The 11,872-nt window shown below is 50.1% G+C and overlaps 45 non-coding genes across 45 annotated transcripts in view; all 45 read left to right on the forward strand.

Annotated features, from left to right (window-relative positions):
• The first annotated feature begins 40 nt into the window (after positions 1–40).
• On the forward strand, positions 41–112 carry trnap-agg (transfer RNA proline (anticodon AGG)). The gene has a single exon. It is a non-coding gene; the product is annotated as a tRNA-Pro (tRNA).
• Positions 113–273: 161 nt separating this feature from the next.
• trnap-agg (transfer RNA proline (anticodon AGG)) lies at positions 274–345 on the forward strand. The gene has a single exon. It is a non-coding gene; the product is annotated as a tRNA-Pro (tRNA).
• Positions 346–535: 190 nt separating this feature from the next.
• On the forward strand, positions 536–607 carry trnap-cgg (transfer RNA proline (anticodon CGG)). The gene has a single exon. It is a non-coding gene; the product is annotated as a tRNA-Pro (tRNA).
• A 175-nt stretch (positions 608–782) lies between these two features.
• Positions 783–854, forward strand: trnap-ugg (transfer RNA proline (anticodon UGG)). Its single transcript has one exon. It is a non-coding gene; the product is annotated as a tRNA-Pro (tRNA).
• Positions 855–966: 112 nt separating this feature from the next.
• Positions 967–1,038, forward strand: trnap-ugg (transfer RNA proline (anticodon UGG)). Its single transcript has one exon. It is a non-coding gene; the product is annotated as a tRNA-Pro (tRNA).
• A 107-nt stretch (positions 1,039–1,145) lies between these two features.
• On the forward strand, positions 1,146–1,217 carry trnap-agg (transfer RNA proline (anticodon AGG)). The gene has a single exon. It is a non-coding gene; the product is annotated as a tRNA-Pro (tRNA).
• A 161-nt stretch (positions 1,218–1,378) lies between these two features.
• Positions 1,379–1,450, forward strand: trnap-agg (transfer RNA proline (anticodon AGG)). Its single transcript has one exon. It is a non-coding gene; the product is annotated as a tRNA-Pro (tRNA).
• A 190-nt stretch (positions 1,451–1,640) lies between these two features.
• trnap-cgg (transfer RNA proline (anticodon CGG)) lies at positions 1,641–1,712 on the forward strand. Its single transcript has one exon. It is a non-coding gene; the product is annotated as a tRNA-Pro (tRNA).
• Positions 1,713–1,887: 175 nt separating this feature from the next.
• Positions 1,888–1,959, forward strand: trnap-ugg (transfer RNA proline (anticodon UGG)). The gene has a single exon. It is a non-coding gene; the product is annotated as a tRNA-Pro (tRNA).
• Positions 1,960–2,071: 112 nt separating this feature from the next.
• Positions 2,072–2,143, forward strand: trnap-ugg (transfer RNA proline (anticodon UGG)). Its single transcript has one exon. It is a non-coding gene; the product is annotated as a tRNA-Pro (tRNA).
• Positions 2,144–2,250: 107 nt separating this feature from the next.
• trnap-agg (transfer RNA proline (anticodon AGG)) lies at positions 2,251–2,322 on the forward strand. Its single transcript has one exon. It is a non-coding gene; the product is annotated as a tRNA-Pro (tRNA).
• A 161-nt stretch (positions 2,323–2,483) lies between these two features.
• On the forward strand, positions 2,484–2,555 carry trnap-ggg (transfer RNA proline (anticodon GGG)). Its single transcript has one exon. It is a non-coding gene; the product is annotated as a tRNA-Pro (tRNA).
• A 190-nt stretch (positions 2,556–2,745) lies between these two features.
• On the forward strand, positions 2,746–2,817 carry trnap-cgg (transfer RNA proline (anticodon CGG)). The gene has a single exon. It is a non-coding gene; the product is annotated as a tRNA-Pro (tRNA).
• A 175-nt stretch (positions 2,818–2,992) lies between these two features.
• trnap-ugg (transfer RNA proline (anticodon UGG)) lies at positions 2,993–3,064 on the forward strand. Its single transcript has one exon. It is a non-coding gene; the product is annotated as a tRNA-Pro (tRNA).
• Positions 3,065–3,176: 112 nt separating this feature from the next.
• Positions 3,177–3,248, forward strand: trnap-ugg (transfer RNA proline (anticodon UGG)). Its single transcript has one exon. It is a non-coding gene; the product is annotated as a tRNA-Pro (tRNA).
• A 340-nt stretch (positions 3,249–3,588) lies between these two features.
• trnap-agg (transfer RNA proline (anticodon AGG)) lies at positions 3,589–3,660 on the forward strand. The gene has a single exon. It is a non-coding gene; the product is annotated as a tRNA-Pro (tRNA).
• Positions 3,661–3,850: 190 nt separating this feature from the next.
• trnap-cgg (transfer RNA proline (anticodon CGG)) lies at positions 3,851–3,922 on the forward strand. Its single transcript has one exon. It is a non-coding gene; the product is annotated as a tRNA-Pro (tRNA).
• A 175-nt stretch (positions 3,923–4,097) lies between these two features.
• trnap-ugg (transfer RNA proline (anticodon UGG)) lies at positions 4,098–4,169 on the forward strand. The gene has a single exon. It is a non-coding gene; the product is annotated as a tRNA-Pro (tRNA).
• Positions 4,170–4,955: 786 nt separating this feature from the next.
• Positions 4,956–5,027, forward strand: trnap-cgg (transfer RNA proline (anticodon CGG)). The gene has a single exon. It is a non-coding gene; the product is annotated as a tRNA-Pro (tRNA).
• Positions 5,028–5,202: 175 nt separating this feature from the next.
• Positions 5,203–5,274, forward strand: trnap-ugg (transfer RNA proline (anticodon UGG)). The gene has a single exon. It is a non-coding gene; the product is annotated as a tRNA-Pro (tRNA).
• Positions 5,275–5,565: 291 nt separating this feature from the next.
• On the forward strand, positions 5,566–5,637 carry trnap-agg (transfer RNA proline (anticodon AGG)). The gene has a single exon. It is a non-coding gene; the product is annotated as a tRNA-Pro (tRNA).
• A 161-nt stretch (positions 5,638–5,798) lies between these two features.
• Positions 5,799–5,870, forward strand: trnap-agg (transfer RNA proline (anticodon AGG)). The gene has a single exon. It is a non-coding gene; the product is annotated as a tRNA-Pro (tRNA).
• A 190-nt stretch (positions 5,871–6,060) lies between these two features.
• trnap-cgg (transfer RNA proline (anticodon CGG)) lies at positions 6,061–6,132 on the forward strand. Its single transcript has one exon. It is a non-coding gene; the product is annotated as a tRNA-Pro (tRNA).
• A 175-nt stretch (positions 6,133–6,307) lies between these two features.
• Positions 6,308–6,379, forward strand: trnap-ugg (transfer RNA proline (anticodon UGG)). The gene has a single exon. It is a non-coding gene; the product is annotated as a tRNA-Pro (tRNA).
• Positions 6,380–6,491: 112 nt separating this feature from the next.
• On the forward strand, positions 6,492–6,563 carry trnap-ugg (transfer RNA proline (anticodon UGG)). Its single transcript has one exon. It is a non-coding gene; the product is annotated as a tRNA-Pro (tRNA).
• Positions 6,564–6,670: 107 nt separating this feature from the next.
• trnap-agg (transfer RNA proline (anticodon AGG)) lies at positions 6,671–6,742 on the forward strand. Its single transcript has one exon. It is a non-coding gene; the product is annotated as a tRNA-Pro (tRNA).
• A 422-nt stretch (positions 6,743–7,164) lies between these two features.
• Positions 7,165–7,236, forward strand: trnap-cgg (transfer RNA proline (anticodon CGG)). Its single transcript has one exon. It is a non-coding gene; the product is annotated as a tRNA-Pro (tRNA).
• Positions 7,237–7,411: 175 nt separating this feature from the next.
• trnap-ugg (transfer RNA proline (anticodon UGG)) lies at positions 7,412–7,483 on the forward strand. The gene has a single exon. It is a non-coding gene; the product is annotated as a tRNA-Pro (tRNA).
• Positions 7,484–7,595: 112 nt separating this feature from the next.
• trnap-ugg (transfer RNA proline (anticodon UGG)) lies at positions 7,596–7,667 on the forward strand. Its single transcript has one exon. It is a non-coding gene; the product is annotated as a tRNA-Pro (tRNA).
• A 107-nt stretch (positions 7,668–7,774) lies between these two features.
• trnap-agg (transfer RNA proline (anticodon AGG)) lies at positions 7,775–7,846 on the forward strand. Its single transcript has one exon. It is a non-coding gene; the product is annotated as a tRNA-Pro (tRNA).
• Positions 7,847–8,007: 161 nt separating this feature from the next.
• On the forward strand, positions 8,008–8,079 carry trnap-agg (transfer RNA proline (anticodon AGG)). Its single transcript has one exon. It is a non-coding gene; the product is annotated as a tRNA-Pro (tRNA).
• A 190-nt stretch (positions 8,080–8,269) lies between these two features.
• Positions 8,270–8,341, forward strand: trnap-cgg (transfer RNA proline (anticodon CGG)). Its single transcript has one exon. It is a non-coding gene; the product is annotated as a tRNA-Pro (tRNA).
• Positions 8,342–8,516: 175 nt separating this feature from the next.
• Positions 8,517–8,588, forward strand: trnap-ugg (transfer RNA proline (anticodon UGG)). Its single transcript has one exon. It is a non-coding gene; the product is annotated as a tRNA-Pro (tRNA).
• A 112-nt stretch (positions 8,589–8,700) lies between these two features.
• On the forward strand, positions 8,701–8,772 carry trnap-ugg (transfer RNA proline (anticodon UGG)). The gene has a single exon. It is a non-coding gene; the product is annotated as a tRNA-Pro (tRNA).
• A 107-nt stretch (positions 8,773–8,879) lies between these two features.
• Positions 8,880–8,951, forward strand: trnap-agg (transfer RNA proline (anticodon AGG)). Its single transcript has one exon. It is a non-coding gene; the product is annotated as a tRNA-Pro (tRNA).
• A 161-nt stretch (positions 8,952–9,112) lies between these two features.
• trnap-agg (transfer RNA proline (anticodon AGG)) lies at positions 9,113–9,184 on the forward strand. The gene has a single exon. It is a non-coding gene; the product is annotated as a tRNA-Pro (tRNA).
• Positions 9,185–9,374: 190 nt separating this feature from the next.
• Positions 9,375–9,446, forward strand: trnap-cgg (transfer RNA proline (anticodon CGG)). The gene has a single exon. It is a non-coding gene; the product is annotated as a tRNA-Pro (tRNA).
• A 175-nt stretch (positions 9,447–9,621) lies between these two features.
• Positions 9,622–9,693, forward strand: trnap-ugg (transfer RNA proline (anticodon UGG)). The gene has a single exon. It is a non-coding gene; the product is annotated as a tRNA-Pro (tRNA).
• A 112-nt stretch (positions 9,694–9,805) lies between these two features.
• trnap-ugg (transfer RNA proline (anticodon UGG)) lies at positions 9,806–9,877 on the forward strand. The gene has a single exon. It is a non-coding gene; the product is annotated as a tRNA-Pro (tRNA).
• A 602-nt stretch (positions 9,878–10,479) lies between these two features.
• Positions 10,480–10,551, forward strand: trnap-cgg (transfer RNA proline (anticodon CGG)). Its single transcript has one exon. It is a non-coding gene; the product is annotated as a tRNA-Pro (tRNA).
• Positions 10,552–10,726: 175 nt separating this feature from the next.
• trnap-ugg (transfer RNA proline (anticodon UGG)) lies at positions 10,727–10,798 on the forward strand. The gene has a single exon. It is a non-coding gene; the product is annotated as a tRNA-Pro (tRNA).
• Positions 10,799–10,910: 112 nt separating this feature from the next.
• trnap-ugg (transfer RNA proline (anticodon UGG)) lies at positions 10,911–10,982 on the forward strand. The gene has a single exon. It is a non-coding gene; the product is annotated as a tRNA-Pro (tRNA).
• Positions 10,983–11,089: 107 nt separating this feature from the next.
• trnap-agg (transfer RNA proline (anticodon AGG)) lies at positions 11,090–11,161 on the forward strand. Its single transcript has one exon. It is a non-coding gene; the product is annotated as a tRNA-Pro (tRNA).
• A 423-nt stretch (positions 11,162–11,584) lies between these two features.
• Positions 11,585–11,656, forward strand: trnap-cgg (transfer RNA proline (anticodon CGG)). The gene has a single exon. It is a non-coding gene; the product is annotated as a tRNA-Pro (tRNA).
• Positions 11,657–11,831: 175 nt separating this feature from the next.
• trnap-ugg (transfer RNA proline (anticodon UGG)) overlaps positions 11,832–11,872 on the forward strand; it is a 72-nt gene continuing 31 nt past the window's right edge. The window contains exon 1 of the tRNA in view: positions 11,832–11,872. This exon is cut by the window's right edge and continues 31 nt beyond it. This is a non-coding gene — a tRNA (tRNA-Pro).

Genomic DNA, 11,872 nt, shown 5'->3' on the forward strand with positions numbered 1-11,872 from the left:
TGCACGGTTTTTTTTTTCAGCTGAAGTCAAACTCTGTCGGGGCTCGTTGGTCTAGGGGTATGATTCTCGCTTAGGGTGCGAGAGGTCCCGGGTTCAAATCCCGGACGAGCCCGTCGCCAAGCAAGCTTTTGTCAGTATCATGAGATTGTGTGAGCACTGTCTCACCTTTGATGTACAGCATAGCTTAGCTGCAGCTCAACACCACCACAGCTACCTTTCCTTTCAGCTAAATATTGATGCACAAGATGCTCGACATAAGCATTTGAGCAAGCTGGCTCGTTGGTCTAGGGGTATGATTCTCGCTTAGGGTGCGAGAGGTCCCGGGTTCAAATCCCGGACGAGCCCTTTATTCTGTGAAACTCTGCATCGTTTGGTTCTACCGGCCACCGGTCAACTGCTGCACTTAGTTACCCAGGACTTACTTTCGGAAATGTTGATGCACAGTGGAACGCAGCTGAAATGACCGTCTTTTCTGCAGACCACTCTAAAACGTTGGTGTGAGGAAAGGCGCTGAATAAATGGCATCCTTGGCCCAGGCTCGTTGGTCTAGGGGTATGATTCTCGCTTCGGGTGCGAGAGGTCCCGGGTTCAACTCCCGGACGAGCCCTTCTTTCACAAAGAAATGCCAGACTTTACAGAAAAAAATCCACTCTAACGAAATAAACGACGACCACCCTCTGTTGTTAGCCATTGCAGGAAAAGAGCCCATTCTGGAAAACTTTTTTGACTTAATCAGGAATGCAAGGGGTCCACACAAAATAAAACCCATTGCAGCACTCAGCGGCTCGTTGGTCTAGGGGTATGATTCTCGCTTTGGGTGCGAGAGGTCCCGGGTTCAATTCCCGGACGAGCCCGTTTGTGCTTTCTCCCCAATTTATTGTGGGCCTCACCGCCAAACGCTTGTGTCCTGTAGAGAATTAGCCTCGGTTGGATGTTCCTTTTCACCCCACAAAACTGTTCAATTGCGGCTCGTTGGTCTAGGGGTATGATTCTCGCTTTGGGTGCGAGAGGTCCCGGGTTCAAATCCCGGACGAGCCCGTAAGCTTGACAGGTAAACTCTTTTGAAATGTGTCCTTTTTCAAGTCCCGTCAGTGGTGGAGAAAATTGCACGTTTTTTTTTTTCAGCTGAAGTGAAACTCTGTCGGGGCTCGTTGGTCTAGGGGTATGATTCTCGCTTAGGGTGCGAGAGGTCCCGGGTTCAAATCCCGGACGAGCCCGTCGCCAAGCAAGCTTTTGTCAGTATCATGAGATTGTGTGAGCACTGTCTCACCTTTGATGTACAGCATAGCTTAGCTGCAGCTCAACACCACCACGGCTACCTTTCCTTTCAGCTAAATATTGATGCACAAGATGCTCGACATAAGCATTTGAGCAAGCTGGCTCGTTGGTCTAGGGGTATGATTCTCGCTTAGGGTGCGAGAGGTCCCGGGTTCAAATCCCGGACGAGCCCTTTATTCTGTGAAACTCTGCATCGTTTGGTTCTACCGGCCACCGGTCAACTGCTGCACTTAGTTACCCAGGACTTACTTTCGGAAATGTTGATGCACAGTGGAACGCAGCTGAAATGACCGTCTTTTCTGCAGACCACTCTAAAACGTTGGTGTGAGGAAAGGCGCTGAATAAATGGCATCCTTGGCCCAGGCTCGTTGGTCTAGGGGTATGATTCTCGCTTCGGGTGCGAGAGGTCCCGGGTTCAACTCCCGGACGAGCCCTTCTTTCACAAAGAAATGCCAGACTTTACAGAAAAAAATCCACTCTAACGAAATAAACGACGACCACCCTCTGTTGTTAGCCATTGCAGGAAAAGAGCCCATTCTGGAAAACTTTTTTGACTTACTCAGGAATGCAAGGGGTCCACACAAAATAAAACCCATTGCAACACTCAGCGGCTCGTTGGTCTAGGGGTATGATTCTCGCTTTGGGTGCGAGAGGTCCCGGGTTCAAATCCCGGACGAGCCCGTTTGTGCTTTCTCCCCAATTTATTGTGGGCCTCACCGCCAAACGCTTGTGTCCTGTAGAGAATTAGCCTCGGTTGGATGTTCCTTTTCACCCCACAAAACTGTTCAATTGCGGCTCGTTGGTCTAGGGGTATGATTCTCGCTTTGGGTGCGAGAGGTCCCGGGTTCAAATCCCGGACGAGCCCGTAAGCTAGACAGGTAAACTCTTTTGAAATGTGTCCTTTTTCAAGTCCCGTCAGTGGTGGAGAAAATTGCACGTTTTTTTTTTTCAGCTGAAGTCAAACTCTGTCGGGGCTCGTTGGTCTAGGGGTATGATTCTCGCTTAGGGTGCGAGAGGTCCCGGGTTCAAATCCCGGACGAGCCCGTCGCCAAGCAAGCTTTTGTCAGTATCATGAGATCGTGTGAGCACTGTCTCACCTTTGATGTACAGCATAGCTTAGCTGCAGCTCAACACCACCACAGCTACCTTTCCTTTCAGCTAAATATTGATGCACAAGATGCTCGACATAAGCATTTGAGCAAGCTGGCTCGTTGGTCTAGGGGTATGATTCTCGCTTGGGGTGCGAGAGGTCCCGGGTTCAAATCCCGGACGAGCCCTTTATTCTGTGAAACTCTGCATCGTTTGGTTCTACCGGCCACCGGTCAACTGCTGCACTTAGTTACCCAGGACTTACTTTCGGAAATGTTGATGCACAGTGGAACGCAGCTGAAATGACCGTCTTTTCTGCAGACCACTCTAAAACGTTGGTGTGAGGAAAGGCGCTGAATAAATGGCATCCTTGGCCCAGGCTCGTTGGTCTAGGGGTATGATTCTCGCTTCGGGTGCGAGAGGTCCCGGGTTCAACTCCCGGACGAGCCCTTCTTTCACAAAGAAATGCCAGACTTTACAGAAAAAAATCCACTCTAACGAAATAAACGACGACCACCCTCTGTTGTTAGCCATTGCAGGAAAAGAGCCCATTCTGGAAAACTTTTTTGACTTACTCAGGAATGCAAGGGGTCCAGACAAAATAAAACCCATTGCAGCACTCAGCGGCTCGTTGGTCTAGGGGTATGATTCTCGCTTTGGGTGCGAGAGGTCCCGGGTTCAAATCCCGGACGAGCCCGTTTGTGCTTTCTCCCCAATTTATTGTGGGCCTCACCGCCAAACGCTTGTGTCCTGTAGAGAATTAGCCTCGGTTGGATGTTCCTTTTCACCCCACAAAACTGTTCAATTGCGGCTCGTTGGTCTAGGGGTATGATTCTCGCTTTGGGTGCGAGAGGTCCCGGGTTCAAATCCCGGACGAGCCCGTAAGCTAGACAGGTAAACTCTTTTGAAATGTGTCCTTTTTCAAGTCCCGTCAGTGGTGGAGAAAATTGCACGGTTTTTTTTTTCAGCTGAAGTCACACTCTGTCGGGGCTCGTTGGTCTAGGGGTATGATTCTCGCTTAGGGTGCGAGAAGTCCCGGGTTCAAATCCCGGACGAGCCCGTCGCCAAGCAAGCTTTTGTCAGTATCATGAGATTGTGTGAGCACTGTCTCACCTTTGATGTACAGCATAGCTTAGCTGCAGCTCAACACCACCACAGCTACCTTTCCTTTCAGCTAAATATTGATGCACAAGATGCTCGACATAAGCATTTGAGCAAGCTGGCTCGTTGGTCTAGGGGTATGATTCTCGCTTAGGGTGCGAGAGGTCCCGGGTTCAAATCCCGGACGAGCCCTTTATTCTGTGAAACTCTGCATCGTTTGGTTCTACCGGCCACCGGTCAACTGCTGCACTTAGTTACCCAGGACTTACTTTCGGAAATGTTGATGCACAGTGGAACGCAGCTGAAATGACCGTCTTTTCTGCAGACCACTCTAAAACGTTGGTGTGAGGAAAGGCGCTGAATAAATGGCATCCTTGGCCCAGGCTCGTTGGTCTAGGGGTATGATTCTCGCTTCGGGTGCGAGAGGTCCCGGGTTCAACTCCCGGACGAGCCCTTCTTTCACAAAGAAATGCCAGACTTTACAGAAAAAAATCCACTCTAACGAAATAAACGACGACCACCCTCTGTTGTTAGCCATTGCAGGAAAAGAGCCCATTCTGGAAAACTTTTTTGACTTACTCAGGAATGCAAGGGGTCCACACAAAATAAAACCCATTGCAGCACTCAGCGGCTCGTTGGTCTAGGGGTATGATTCTCGCTTTGGGTGCGAGAGGTCCCGGGTTCAAATCCCGGACGAGCCCGTTTGTGCTTTCTCCCCAATTTATTGTGGGCCTCACCGCCAAACGCTTGTGTCCTGTAGAGAATTAGCCTCGGTTGGATGTTCCTTTTCACCCCACAAAACTGTTCAATTGCGGCTCGTTGGTCTAGGGGTATGATTCTCGCTTTGGGTGCGAGAGGTACCGGGTTCAAATCCCGGACGAGCCCGTAAGCTAGACAGGTAAACTCTTTTGAAATGTGTCCTTTTTCAAGTCCCGTCAGTGGTGGAGAAAATTGCACGGTTTTTTTTTTCAGCAGAAGTCACACTCTGTCGGGGCTCGTTGGTCTAGGGGTATGATTCTCGCTTAGGGTGCGAGAGGTCCCTGGTTCAAATCCCGGACGAGCCCGTCGCCAAGCAAGCTTTTGTCAGTATCATGAGATTGTGTGAGCACTGTCTCACCTTTGATGTACAGCATAGCTTAGCTGCAGCTCAACACCACCACAGCTACCTTTCCTTTCAGCTAAATATTGATGCACAAGATGCTCGACATAAGCATTTGAGCAAGCTGGCTCGTTGGTCTAGGGGTATGATTCTCGCTTAGGGTGCGAGAGGTCCGGGGTTCAAATCCCGGACGAGCCCTTTATTCTGTGAAACTCTGCATCGTTTGGTTCTACCGGCCACCGGTCAACTGCTGCACTTAGTCACCCAGGACTTACTTTCGGAAATGTTGATGCACAGTGGAACGCAGCTGAAATGACCGTCTTTTCTGCAGACCACTCTAAAACGTTGGTGTGAGGAAAGGCGCTGAATAAATGGCATCCTTGGCCCAGGCTCGTTGGTCTAGGGGTATGATTCTCGCTTCGGGTGCGAGAGGTCCCGGGTTCAACTCCCGGACGAGCCCTTCTTTCACAAAGAAATGCCAGACTTTACAGAAAAAAATCCACTCTAACGAAATAAACGACGACCACCCTCTGTTGTTAGCCATTGCAGGAAAAGAGCCCATTCTGGAAAACTTTTTTGACTTACTCAGGAATGCAAGGGGTCCACACAAAATAAAACCCATTGCAGCACTCAGCGGCTCGTTGGTCTAGGGGTATGATTCTCGCTTTGGGTGCGAGAGGTCCCGGGTTCAAATCCCGGACGAGCCCGTTTGTGCTTTCTCCCCAATTTATTGTGGGCCTCACCGCCAAACGCTTGTGTCCTGTAGAGAATTAGCCTCGGTTGGATGTTCCTTTTCACCCCACAAAACTGTTCAATTGCGGCTCGTTGGTCTAGGGGTATGATTCTCGCTTTGGTTGCGAGAGGTCCCGGGTTCAAATCCCGGACGAGCCCGTAAGCTAGACAGGTAAACTCTTTTGAAATGTGTCCTTTTTCAAGTCCCGTCAGTGGTGGAGAAAATTGCACGGTTTTTTTTTTCAGCTGAAGTCACACTCTGTCGGGGCTCGTTGGTCTAGGGGTATGATTCTCGCTTAGGGTGCGAGAGGTCCCGGGTTCAAATCCCGGACGAGCCCGTCGCCAAGCAAGCTTTTGTCAGTATCATGAGATTGTGTGAGCACTGTCTCACCTTTGATGTACAGCATAGCTTAGCTGCAGCTCAACACCACCACAGCTACCTTTCCTTTCAGCTAAATATTGATGCACAAGATGCTCGACATAAGCATTTGAGCAAGCTGGCTCGTTGGTCTAGGGGTATGATTCTCGCTTAGGGTGCGAGAGGTCCCGGGTTCAAATCCCGGACGAGCCCTTTATTCTGTGAAACTCTGCATCGTTTGGTTCTACCGGCCACCGGTCAACTGCTGCACTTAGTTACCCAGGACTTACTTTCGGAAATGTTGATGCACAGTGGAACGCAGCTGAAATGACCGTCTTTTCTGCAGACCACTCTAAAACGTTGGTGTGAGGAAAGGCGCTGAATAAATGGCATCCTTGGCCCAGGCTCGTTGGTCTAGGGGTATGATTCTCGCTTCGGGTGCGAGAGGTCCCGGGTTCAACTCCCGGACGAGCCCTTCTTTCACAAAGAAATGCCAGACTTTACAGAAAAAAATCCACTCTAACGAAATAAACGACGACCACCCTCTGTTGTTAGCCATTGCAGGAAAAGAGCCCATTCTGGAAAACTTTTTTGACTTACTCAGGAATGCAAGGGGTCCACACAAAATAAAACCCATTGCAGCACTCAGCGGCTCGTTGGTCTAGGGGTATGATTCTCGCTTTGGGTGCGAGAGGTCCCGGGTTCAAATCCCGGACGAGCCCGTTTGTGCTTTCTCCCCAATTTATTGTGGGCCTCACCGCCAAACGCTTGTGTCCTGTAGAGAATTAGCCTCGGTTGGATGTTCCTTTTCACCCCACAAAACTGTTCAATTGCGGCTCGTTGGTCTAGGGGTATGATTCTCGCTTTGGGTGCGAGAGGTCCCGGGTTCAAATCCCGGACGAGCCCGTAAGCTAGACAGGTAAACTCTTTTGAAATGTGTCCTTTTTCAAGTCCCGTCAGTGGTGGAGAAAATTGCACGGTTTTTTTTTTCAGCTGAAGTCACACTCTGTCGGGGCTCGTTGGTCTAGGGGTATGATTCTCGCTTAGGGTGCGAGAGGTCCCGGGTTCAAATCCCGGACGAGCCCGTCGCCAAGCAAGCTTTTGTCAGTATCATGAGATTGTGTGAGCACTGTCTCACCTTTGATGTACAGCATAGCTTAGCTGCAGCTCAACACCACCACAGCTACCTTTCCTTTCAGCTAAATATTGATGCACAAAATGCTCGACATAAGCATTTGAGCAAGCTGGCTGTTGGTCTAGGGGTATGATTCTCGCTTAGGGTGCGAGAGGTCCGGGGTTCAAATCCCGGACGAGCCCTTTATTCTGTGAAACTCTGCATCGTTTGGTTCTACCGGCCACCGGTTAACTGCTGCACTTAGTTACCCAGGACTTACTTTCGGAAATGTTGATGCACAGTGGAACGCAGCTGAAATGACCGTCTTTTCTGCAGACCACTCTAAAACGTTGGTGTGAGGAAAGGCGCTGAATAAATGGCATCCTTGGCCCAGGCTCGTTGGTCTAGGGGTATGATTCTCGCTTCGGGTGCTAGAGGTCCCGGGTTCAACTCCCGGACGAGCCCTTCTTTCACAAAGAAATGCCAGACTTTACAGAAAAAAATCCACTCTAACGAAATAAACGACGACCACCCTCTGTTGTTAGCCATTGCAGGAAAAGAGCCCGTTCTGGAAAACTTTTTTGACTTACTCAGGAATGCAAGGGGTCCACACAAAATAAAACCCATTGCAGCACTCAGCGGCTCGTTGGTCTAGGGGTATGATTCTCGCTTTGGGTGCGAGAGGTCCCGGGTTCAAATCCCGGACGAGCCCGTTTGTGCTTTCTCCCCAATTTATTGTGGGCCTCACCGCCAAACGCTTGTGTCCTGTAGAGAATTAGCCTCGGTTGGATGTTCCTTTTCACCCCACAAAACTGTTCAATTGCGGCTCGTTGGTCTAGGGGTATGATTCTCGCTTTGGGTGCGAGAGGTCCCGGGTTCAAATCCCGGACGAGCCCGTAAGCTAGACAGGTAAACTCTTTTGAAATGTGTCCTTTTTCAAGTCCCGTCAGTGGTGGAGAAAATTGCACGGTTTTTTTTTTCAGCTGAAGTCACACTCTGTCGGGGCTCGTTGGTCTAGGGGTATGATTCTCGCTTAGGGTGCGAGAGGTCCCGGGTTCAAATCCCGGACGAGCCCGTCGCCAAGCAAGCTTTTGTCAGTATCATGAGATTGTGTGAGCACTGTCTCACCTTTGATGTACAGCATAGCTTAGCTGCAGCTCAACACCACCACAGCTACCTTTCCTTTCAGCTAAATATTGATGCACAAGATGCTCGACATAAGCATTTGAGCAAGCTGGCTCGTTGGTCTAGGGGTATGATTCTCGCTTAGGGTGCGAGAGGTCCCGGGTTCAAATCCCGGACGAGCCCTTTATTCTGTGAAACTCTGCATCGTTTGGTTCTACCGGCCACCGGTCAACTGCTGCACTTAGTTACCCAGGACTTACTTTCGGAAATGTTGATGCACAGTGGAACGCAGCTGAAATGACCGTCTTTTCTGCAGACCACTCTAAAACGTTGGTGTGAGGAAAGGCGCTGAATAAATGGCATCCTTGGCCCAGGCTCGTTGGTCTAGGGGTATGATTCTCGCTTCGGGTGCGAGAGGTCCCGGGTTCAACTCCCGGACGAGCCCTTCTTTCACAAAGAAATGCCAGACTTTACAGAAAAAAATCCACTCTAACGAAATAAACGACGACCACCCTCTGTTGTTAGCCATTGCAGGAAAAGAGCCCATTCTGGAAAACTTTTTTGACTTACTCAGGAATGCAAGGGGTCCACACAAAATAAAACCCATTGCAGCACTCAGCGGCTCGTTGGTCTAGGGGTATGATTCTCGCTTTGGGTGCGAGAGGTCCCGGGTTCAAATCCCGGACGAGCCCGTTTGTGCTTTCTCCCCAATTTATTGTGGGCCTCACCGCCAAACGCTTGTGTCCTGTAGAGAATTAGCCTCGGTTGGATGTTCCTTTTCACCCCACAAAACTGTTCAATTGCGGCTCGTTGGTCTAGGGGTATGATTCTCGCTTTGGGTGCGAGAGGTCCCGGGTTCAAATCCCGGACGAGCCCGTAAGCTAGACAGGTAAACTCTTTTGAAATGTGTCCTTTTTCAAGTCCCGTCAGTGGTGGAGAAAATTGCACGGTTTTTTTTTTCAGCTGAAGTCACACTCTGTCGGGGCTCGTTGGTCTAGGGGTATGATTCTCGCTTAGGGTGCGAGAGGTCCCGGGTTCAAATCCCGGACGAGCCCGTCGCCAAGCAAGCTTTTGTCAGTATCATGAGATTGTGTGAGCACTGTCTCACCTTTGATGTACAGCATAGCTTAGCTGCAGCTCAACACCACCACAGCTACCTTTCCTTTCAGCTAAATATTGATGCACAAGATGCTCGACATAAGCATTTGAGCAAGCTGGCTCGTTGGTCTAGGGGTATGATTCTCGCTTAGGGTGCGAGAGGTCCCGGGTTCAAATCCCGGACGAGCCCTTTATTCTGTGAAACTCTGCATCGTTTGGTTCTACCGGCCACCGGTCAACTGCTGCACTTAGTTACCCAGGACTTACTTTCGGAAATGTTGATGCACAGTGGAACGCAGCTGAAATGACCGTCTTTTCTGCAGACCACTCTAAAACGTTGGTGTGAGGAAAGGCGCTGAATAAATGGCATCCTTGGCCCAGGCTCGTTGGTCTAGGGGTATGATTCTCGCTTCGGGTGCGAGAGGTCCCGGGTTCAACTCCCGGACGAGCCCTTCTTTCACAAAGAAATGCCAGACTTTACAGAAAAAAATCCACTCTAACGAAATAAACGACGACCACCCTCTGTTGTTAGCCATTGCAGGAAAAGAGCCCATTCTGGAAAACTTTTTTGACTTATTCAGGAATGCAAGGGGTCCACACAAAATAAAACCCATTGCAGCACTCAGCGGCTCGTTGGTCTAGGGGTATGATTCTCGCTTTGGGTGCGAGAGGTCCCGGGTTCAAATCCCGGACGAGCCCGTTTGTGCTTTCTCCCCAATTTATTGTGGGCCTCACCGCCAAACGCTTGTGTCCTGTAGAGAATTAGCCTCGGTTGGATGTTCCTTTTCACCCCACAAAACTGTTCAATTGCGGCTCGTTGGTCTAGGGGTATGATTCTCGCTTTGGGTGCGAGAGGTCCCGGGTTCAAATCCCGGACGAGCCCGTAAGCTAGACAGGTAAACTCTTTTGAAATGTGTCCTTTTTCAAGTCCCGTCAGTGGTGGAGAAAATTGCACGGTTTTTTTTTTCAGCAGAAGTCACACTCTGTCGGGGCTCGTTGGTCTAGGGGTATGATTCTCGCTTAGGGTGCGAGAGGTCCCTGGTTCAAATCCCGGACGAGCCCGTCGCCAAGCAAGCTTTTGTCAGTATCATGAGATTGTGTGAGCACTGTCTCACCTTTGATGTACAGCATAGCTTAGCTGCAGCTCAACACCACCACAGCTACCTTTCCTTTCAGCTAAATATTGATGCACAAGATGCTCGACATAAGCATTTGAGCAAGCTGGCTCGTTGGTCTAGGGGTATGATTCTCGCTTAGGGTGCGAGAGGTCCGGGGTTCAAATCCCGGACGAGCCCTTTATTCTGTGAAACTCTGCATCGTTTGGTTCTACCGGCCACCGGTCAACTGCTGCACTTAGTCACCCAGGACTTACTTTCGGAAATGTTGATGCACAGTGGAACGCAGCTGAAATGACCGTCTTTTCTGCAGACCACTCTAAAACGTTGGTGTGAGGAAAGGCGCTGAATAAATGGCATCCTTGGCCCAGGCTCGTTGGTCTAGGGGTATGATTCTCGCTTCGGGTGCGAGAGGTCCCGGGTTCAACTCCCGGACGAGCCCTTCTTTCACAAAGAAATGCCAGACTTTACAGAAAAAAATCCACTCTAACGAAATAAACGACGACCACCCTCTGTTGTTAGCCATTGCAGGAAAAGAGCCCATTCTGGAAAACTTTTTTGACTTACTCAGGAATGCAAGGGGTCCACACAAAATAAAACCCATTGCAGCACTCAGCGGCTCGTTGGTCTAGGGGTATGATTCTCGCTTTGGGTGCGAGAGGTCCCGGGTTCAAATCCCGGACGAGCCCGTTTGTGCTTTCTCCCCAATTTATTGTGGGCCTCACCGCCAAACGCTTGTGTCCTGTAGAGAATTAGCCTCGATTGGATGTTCCTTTTCACCCCACAAAACTGTTCAATTGCGGCTCGTTGGTCTAGGGGTATGATTCTCGCTTTGGGTGCGAGAGGTCCCGGGTTCAAATCCCGGACGAGCCCGTAAGCTAGACAGGTAAACTCTTTTGAAATGTGTCCTTTTTCAAGTCCCGTCAGTGGTGGAGAAAATTGCACGGTTTTTTTTTTCAGCTGAAGTCACACTCTGTCGGGGCTCGTTGGTCTAGGGGTATGATTCTCGCTTAGGGTGCGAGAGGTCCCGGGTTCAAATCCCGGACGAGCCCGTCGCCAAGCAAGCTTTTGTCAGTATCATGAGATTGTGTGAGCACTGTCTCACCTTTGATGTACAGCATAGCTTAGCTGCAGCTCAACACCACCACAGCTACCTTTCCTTTCAGCTAAATATTGATGCACAAGATGCTCGACATAAGCATTTGAGCAAGCTGGCTCGTTGGTCTAGGGGTATGATTCTCGCTTAGGGTGCGAGAGGTCCGGGGTTCAAATCCCGGACGAGCCCTTTATTCTGTGAAACTCTGCATCGTTTGGTTCTACCGGCCACCGGTCAACTGCTGCACTTAGTCACCCAGGACTTACTTTCGGAAATGTTGATGCACAGTGGAACGCAGCTGAAATGACCGTCTTTTCTGCAGACCACTCTAAAACGTTGGTGTGAGGAAAGGCGCTGAATAAATGGCATCCTTGGCCCAGGCTCGTTGGTCTAGGGGTATGATTCTCGCTTCGGGTGCGAGAGGTCCCGGGTTCAACTCCCGGACGAGCCCTTCTTTCACAAAGAAATGCCAGACTTTACAGAAAAAAATCCACTCTAACGAAATAAACGACGACCACCCTCTGTTGTTAGCCATTGCAGGAAAAGAGCCCATTCTGGAAAACTTTTTTGACTTACTCAGGAATGCAAGGGGTCCACACAAAATAAAACCCATTGCAGCACTCAGCGGCTCGTTGGTCTAGGGGTATGATTCTCGCTTTGGGTGCGA

This window comes from Sardina pilchardus, chromosome 8 (assembly GCF_963854185.1).
Source record: "Sardina pilchardus chromosome 8, fSarPil1.1, whole genome shotgun sequence".
Lineage (NCBI taxonomy): Eukaryota > Metazoa > Chordata > Actinopteri > Clupeiformes > Clupeidae > Sardina > Sardina pilchardus.